The 7,500-nt window shown below is 45.9% G+C and overlaps 2 non-coding genes across 2 annotated transcripts; both read right to left on the bottom strand.

Annotated features, from left to right (window-relative positions):
- Positions 1-6,758: 6,758 nt before the first annotated feature.
- TRNAS-AGA (transfer RNA serine (anticodon AGA)) lies at positions 6,759-6,840 on the bottom strand. The gene has a single exon. It is a non-coding gene; the product is annotated as a tRNA-Ser (tRNA).
- Positions 6,841-7,079: 239 nt separating this feature from the next.
- Positions 7,080-7,169, bottom strand: TRNAY-GUA (transfer RNA tyrosine (anticodon GUA)). Its single transcript is given in 2 exon segments — positions 7,080-7,115; positions 7,133-7,169. It is a non-coding gene; the product is annotated as a tRNA-Tyr (tRNA).
- Positions 7,170-7,500: the final 331 nt, after the last annotated feature.

Genomic DNA, 7,500 nt, shown 5'->3' with positions numbered 1-7,500 from the left:
TCTCTTTATCAACCAGTCTATATTAGCAGCAGACACAGTACAGTGCGGTAGTTCACGGCTGTGGCTACCTCTGTGTCGGCACTCGGCAGGCAGTCCGTCCATCCATAATTGTATTATATACCACCTAACCGTGGTTTTTTTTTTCTTTCTTTATACCGTCGTCATAGTCATACTAGTTGTTACGAGTATACTACTATCTCTTTATCAACCAGTGTACAGTGCGGTAGTTCACGGCTGTGGCTACCTCTGTGTCGGAACTCGGCAGGCAGTCCGTCCATCCATAATTGTATTATAATATATACCACCTAACCGTGGTTTTTTTTTCGTTCTTTATACCGTCGTCATACTAGTTGTTACGAGTATACTACTATCTCTTTATCAACCAGTGTACAGTGCGGTAGTTCACGGCTGTGGCTACCTCTGTGTCGGAACTCGGCAGGCAGTCCGTCCATCCATAATTGTATTATAATATATACCACCTAACCGTGGTTTTTTTTTCGTTCTTTATACCGTCGTCATACTAGTTGTTACGAGTATACTACTATCTCTTTATCAACCAGTGTACAGTGCGGTAGTTCACGGCTGTGGCTACCTCTGTGTCGGCACTCGGCAGGCAGTCCGTCCAACCATAATTGTATTATATACCACCTAACCGTGGTTTTTTTTTCATTCTTTATACCGTCGTCATACTAGTTGTTACGAGTATACTACTATCTCTTTATCAACCAGTGTACAGTGCGGTAGTTCACGGCTGTGGCTACCTCTGTGTCGGCACTCGGCAGGCAGTCCGTCCAACCATAATTGTATTATATACCACCTAACCGTGGTTTTTTTTTCATTCTTTATACCGTCGTCATACTAGTTGTTACGAGTATACTACTATCTCTTTATCAACCAGTGTACAGTGCGGTAGTTCACGGCTGTGGCTACCTCTGTGTCGGCACTCGGCAGCCCGTCCATAATTGTATATACCAGTGACCTAACCGTGGTTTTTTTTCTTTCTTTATACATACATACTAGTTACGAGTATACTATCTCTTTATCAACCAGTCTATATATTAGCAGCAGACACAGTACAGTGCGGTAGTTCACGGCTGTGGCTACCTCTGTGTTGGCACTCGGCAGCCCGTCCATAATTGTATATACCACCTAACCGTGGTTTTTTTTTCTTTCTTTATACATACATACTAGTTACGAGTATACTATCTCTTTATCAACCAGTCTATATATTAGCAGCAGACACAGTACAGTGCGGTAGTTCACGGCTGTGGCTACCTCTGTGTCGGCACTCCGCAGCCCGTCCATAATTGTATATACCAGTGACCTAACCGTGGTTTTTTTTTCTTTCTTTATACATACATACTAGTTACGAGTATACTATCTCTTTATCAACCAGTCTATATATTAGCAGCAGACACAGTACAGTGCGGTAGTTCACGGCTGTGGCTACCTCTGTGTCGGCACTCGGCAGCCCGTCCATAATTGTATATACCAGTGACCTAACCGTGGTTTTTTTTTCTTTCTTTATACATACATACTAGTTACGAGTATACTATCTCTTTATCAACCAGTCTATATATTAGCAGCAGACACAGTACAGTGCGGTAGTTCACGGCTGTGGCTACCTCTGTGTCGGCACTCGGCAGCCCGTCCATAATTGTATATACCAGTGACCTAACCGTGGTTTTTTTTTCTTTCTTTATACATACATACTAGTTACGAGTATACTATCTCTTTATCAACCAGTCTATATATTAGCAGCAGACACAGTACAGTGCGGTAGTTCACGGCTGTGGCTACCTCTGTGTCGGCACTCGGCAGCCCGTCCATAATTGTATACTAGTATCCAATCCATCCATCTGCATTGTTTACCTGAGGTGCCTTTTAGTTGTGCCTATTAAAATATGGAGAACAAAAATGTTGAGGTTCCAAAATTAGGGAAAGATCAAGATCCACTTCCACCTCGTGCTGAAGCTGCTGCCACTAGTCATGGCCGAGACGATGAAATGCCAGCAACGTCGTCTGCCAAGGCCGATGCCCAATGGCATAGTACAGAGCATGTCAAAACCAAAACACCAAATATCAGTAAAAAAAGGACTCCAAAACCTAAAATAAAATTGTCGGAGGAGAAGCGTAAACTTGCCAATATGCCATTTACCACACGGAGTGGCAAGGAACGGCTGAGGCCCTGGCCTATGTTCATGGCTAGTGGTTCAGCTTCACATGAGGATGGAAGCACTCAGCCTCTCGCTAGAAAACTGAAAAGACTCAAGCTGGCAAAAGCACCACAAAGAACTGTGCGTTCTTTGAAATCCCAAATCCACAAGGAGAGTCCAATTGTGTCGGTTGCGATGCCTGACCTTCCCAACACTGGACGTGAAGAGCATGCGCCTTCCACCATTTGCACGCCCCCTGCAAGTGCTGGAAGGAGCACCCGCAGTCCAGTTCCTGATAGTCAGATTGAAGATGTCAGTGTTGAAGTACACCAGGATGAGGAGGATATGGGTGTTGCTGGCGCTGGGGAGGAAATTGACCAGGAGGATTCTGATGGTGAGGTGGTTTGTTTAAGTCAGGCACCCGGGGAGACACCTGTTGTCCGTGGGAGGAATATGGCCGTTGACATGCCAGGTGAAAATACCAAAAAAATCAGCTCTTCGGTGTGGAGGTATTTCACCAGAAATGCGGACAACAGGTGTCAAGCCGTGTGTTCCCTTTGTCAAGCTGTAATAAGTAGGGGTAAGGACGTTAACCACCTCGGAACATCCTCCCTTATACGTCACCTGCAGCGCATTCATAATAAGTCAGTGACAAGTTCAAAAACTTTGGGTGACAGCGGAAGCAGTCCACTGACCAGTAAATCCCTTCCTCTTGTAACCAAGCTCACGCAAACCACCCCACCAACTCCCTCAGTGTCAATTTCCTCCTTCCCCAGGAATGCCAATAGTCCTGCAGGCCATGTCACTGGCAAGTCTGACGAGTCCTCTCCTGCCTGGGATTCCTCCGATGCATCCTTGCGTGTAACGCCTACTGCTGCTGGCGCTGCTGTTGTTGCCGCTGGGAGTCGATGGTCATCCCAGAGGGGAAGTCGTAAGCCCACTTGTACTACTTCCAGTAAGCAATTGACTGTTCAACAGTCCTTTGCGAGGAAGATGAAATATCACAGCAGTCATCCTACTGCAAAGCGGATAACTGAGTCCTTGACAACTATGTTGGTGTTAGACGTGCGTCCGGTATCCGCCGTTAGTTCACAGGGAACTAGACAATTTATTGAGGCAGTGTGCCCCCGTTACCAAATACCATCTAGGTTCCACTTCTCTAGGCAGGCGATACCGAGAATGTACACGGACGTCAGAAAAAGACTCACCAGTCTCCTAAAAAATGCAGTTGTACCCAATGTCCACTTAACCACGGACATGTGGACAAGTGGAGCAGGGCAGGGTCAGGACTATATGACTGTGACAGCCCACTGGGTAGATGTATGGACTCCCGCCGCAAGAACAGCAGCGGCGGCACCAGTAGCAGCATCTCGCAAACGCCAACTCTTTCCTAGGCAGGCTACGCTTTGTATCACCGCTTTCCAGAATACGCACACAGCTGAAAACCTCTTACGGCAACTGAGGAAGATCATCGCGGAATGGCTTACCCCAATTGGACTCTCCTGTGGATTTGTGGCATCGGACAACGCCAGCAATATTGTGTGTGCATTAAATATGGGCAAATTCCAGCACGTCCCATGTTTTGCACATACCTTGAATTTGGTGGTGCAGAATTTTTTAAAAAACGACAGGGGCGTGCAAGAGATGCTGTCGGTGGCCAGAAAAATTGCGGGACACTTTCGGCGTACAGGCACCACGTACAGAAGACTGGAGCACCACCAAAAACTACTGAACCTGCCCTGCCATCATCTGAAGCAAGAAGTGGTAACGAGGTGGAATTCAACCCTCTATATGCTTCAGAGGTTGGAGGAGCAGCAAAAGGCCATTCAAGCCTATACAATTGAGCACGATATAGGAGATGGAATGCACCTGTCTCAAGTGCAGTGGAGAATGATTTCAACGTTGTGCAAGGTTCTGATGCCCTTTGAACTTGCCACACGTGAAGTCAGTTCAGACACTGCCAGCCTGAGTCAGGTCATTCCCCTCATCAGGCTTTTGCAGAAGAAGCTGGAGGCATTGAAGAAGGAGCTAAAAGGGAGCGATTCCGCTAGGCATGTGGGACTTGTGGATGCAGCCCTTAATTCGCTTAACAAGGATTCACGGGTGGTCAATCTGTTGAAATCAGAGCACTACATTTTGGCCACCGTGCTCGATCCTAGATTTAAAGCCTACCTTGGATCTCTCTTTCCGGCAGACACAGGTCTGCTGGGGTTGAAAGACCTGCTGGTGACAAAATTGTCAAGTCAAGCGGAACGCGACCTGTCAACATCTCCTCCTTCACATTCTCCCGCAACTGGGGGTGCGAGGAAAAGGCTCAGAATTCCGAGCCCACCCGCTGGCGGTGATGCAGGGCAGTCTGGAGCGACTGCTGATGCTGACATCTGGTCCGGACTGAAGGACCTGACAACGATTACGGACATGTCGTCTACTGTCACTGCATATGATTCTCTCAACATTGATAGAATGGTGGAGGATTATATGAGTGACCGCATCCAAGTAGGCACGTCACACAGTCCGTACTTATACTGGCAGGAAAAAGAGGCAATTTGGAGGCCCTTGCACAAACTGGCTTTATTCTACCTAAGTTGCCCTCCCACAAGTGTGTACTCCGAAAGAGTGTTTAGTGCCGCCGCTCACCTTGTCAGCAATCGGCGTACGAGGTTACATCCAGAAAATGTGGAGAAGATGATGTTCATTAAAATGAATTATAATCAATTCCTCCGCGGAGACATTGACCAGCAGCAATTGCCTCCACAAAGTACACAGGGAGCTGAGATGGTGGATTCCAGTGGGGACGAATTGATAATCTGTGAGGAGGGGGATGTACACGGTGATATATCGGAGGGTGAAGATGAGGTGGACATCTTGCCTCTGTAGAGCCAGTTTGTGCAAGGAGAGATTAATTGCTTCTTTTTTGGGGGGGGTCCAAACCAACCCGTCATATCAGTCACAGTCGTGTGGCAGACCCTGTCACTGAAATGATGGGTTGGTTAAAGTGTGCATGTCCTGTTTTGTTTATACAACATAAGGGTGGGTGGGAGGGCCCAAGGATAATTCCATCTTGCACCTCTTTTTTCTTTTCTTTTTCTTTGCATCATGTGCTGATTGGGGAGGGTTTTTTGGAAGGGACATCCTGCGTGACACTGCAGTGCCACTCCTAAATGGGCCCGGTGTTTGTGTCGGCCACTAGGGTCGCTAATCTTACTCACACAGTCAGCTACCTCATTGCGCCTCTTTTTTTCTTTGCGTCATGTGCTGTTTGGGGAGGGTTTTTTGGAAGGGACATCCTGCGTGACACTGCAGTGCCACTCCTAGATGGGCCCGGTGTTTGTGTCGGCCACTAGGGTCGCTAATCTTACTCACACAGCTACCTCATTGCGCCTCTTTTTTTCTTTGCGTCATGTGCTGTTTGGGGAGGGTTTTTTGGAAGGGACATCCTGCGTGACACTGCAGTGCCACTCCTAGATGGGCCCGGTGTTTGTGTCGGCCACTAGGGTCGCTAATCTTACTCACACAGTCAGCTACCTCATTGCGCCTCTTTTTTTCTTTGCGTCATGTGCTGTTTGGGGAGGGTTTTTTGGAAGGGCCATCCTGCGTGACACTGCAGTGCCACTCCTAGATGGGCCCGGTGTTTGTGTCGGCCACTAGGGTCGCTAATCTTACTCACACAGTCAGCTACCTCATTGCGCCTCTTTTTTTCTTTGCGTCATGTGCTGTTTGGGGAGGGTTTTTTGGAAGGGCCATCCTGCGTGACACTGCAGTGCCACTCCTAGATGGGCCCGGTGTTTGTGTCGGCCACTAGGGTCGCTAATCTTACTCACACAGCTACCTCATTGCGCCTCTTTTTTTCTTTGCGTCATGTGCTGTTTGGGGAGGGTTTTTTGGAAGGGACATCCTGCGTGACACTGCAGTGCCACTCCTAGATGGGCCCGGTGTTTGTGTCGGCCACTAGGGTCGCTTATCTTACTCACACAGCGACCTCGGTGCAAATTTTAGGACTAAAAATAATATTGTGAGGTGTGAGGTATTCAGAATAGACTGAAAATGAGTGTAAATTATGGTTTTTGAGGTTAATAATACTTTGGGATCAAAATGACCCCCAAATTCTATGATTTAAGCTGTTTTTTAGTGTTTTTGGAAAAAAACACCCGAATCCAAAACACACCCGAATCCGACAAAAATAATTCGGTGAGGTTTTGCCAAAATGCGTTCGAACCCAAAACACGGCCGCGGAACTGAACCCAAAACCAAAACACAAAACCCGAAAAATTTCAGGCGCTCATCTCTATTGAAAGTAACCAAAGCTCTTTTTACTTTGAGTGGACATCATTTTCTTTCAAATGAATTTGATATTTTGCTAAATGTACAAAACTTTCTTACAAATTTGACATTCAAAATGCATTTGTAATTAATAAATGCTACTTAGTATGGCTGCTGAGATTCCTGGGCTCAGTCTCAAGTAGAGGAGGAGAATGACGGATAGAGAAAGAGAGAACAGGCAGGCATTCTAAAGATTTTGATGTGCCAGTTCCTGACTCACCCTGAGCAACACTGGTTTCAAGCTTTTAGTAAATTTTCTGAAAAATAAAACAACCATGTGGTCGTAGTCGGCAGGATTTGAACCTGCGCAGGGAGAACCCAATGGATTTCTAGTACATCGCCTTAACCACTCGGCCACGACTACCTCTCATGCAATGTGATGTTTTCACAAAAGTTTCTCTATGGGTTGAGCTACTTCATTTCAGGCTGTGAGGAAGACTGAAGTAATATTGTATCAGAGATGATTTCCATGGGAAGTTAATCCTGACCACAGTGACCTGCGTTAATGATTTTTAAAATATAACTTGGAGAATGCTTTATACTTGGTATAGTTTTGGGTTTGTACAATGTCAGTACTGACATCTAAGTTTATCAAAAGCGTCATCCTTTGAGCCGGAATCGAACCAGCGACCTAAGGATTTCTGTACCAATCTCCTCTACAGTCCTCCGCTCTACCAGCTGAGCTATCGAAGGATGCCATGATCATACAGCTGTGATATTACGTGCTATTAAAATGATTGAGTGTTAATTTTAAACATTATCAACTTTCCAAGCAAAATGAAAAATGATTTGACTACACAAAAGAGATTCAACTACTTATTCCTGTGTTGCTTTATCACACAAATTGTCATGTTTAATCATTTGGAAAATATCACTAATAGTTTGACTTATATTTGTGAAATTACTATCAACTGGCTACAGAGCTAGTTTGGAAAGCACTTTCAATAGATTTTTTAGTGTAGCCAAACTTACATCAAGATTAGAGATGCTTGAGCCTATCAAATCTTCTACACTCTTTTAAATT

The sequence above is a fragment of the Pseudophryne corroboree genome, chromosome 4, assembly GCF_028390025.1.
Source record: "Pseudophryne corroboree isolate aPseCor3 chromosome 4, aPseCor3.hap2, whole genome shotgun sequence".
Taxonomy (NCBI): Eukaryota; Metazoa; Chordata; class Amphibia; order Anura; family Myobatrachidae; genus Pseudophryne; species Pseudophryne corroboree.
This window is presented reverse-complemented; position numbering and strand designations above follow the sequence as displayed.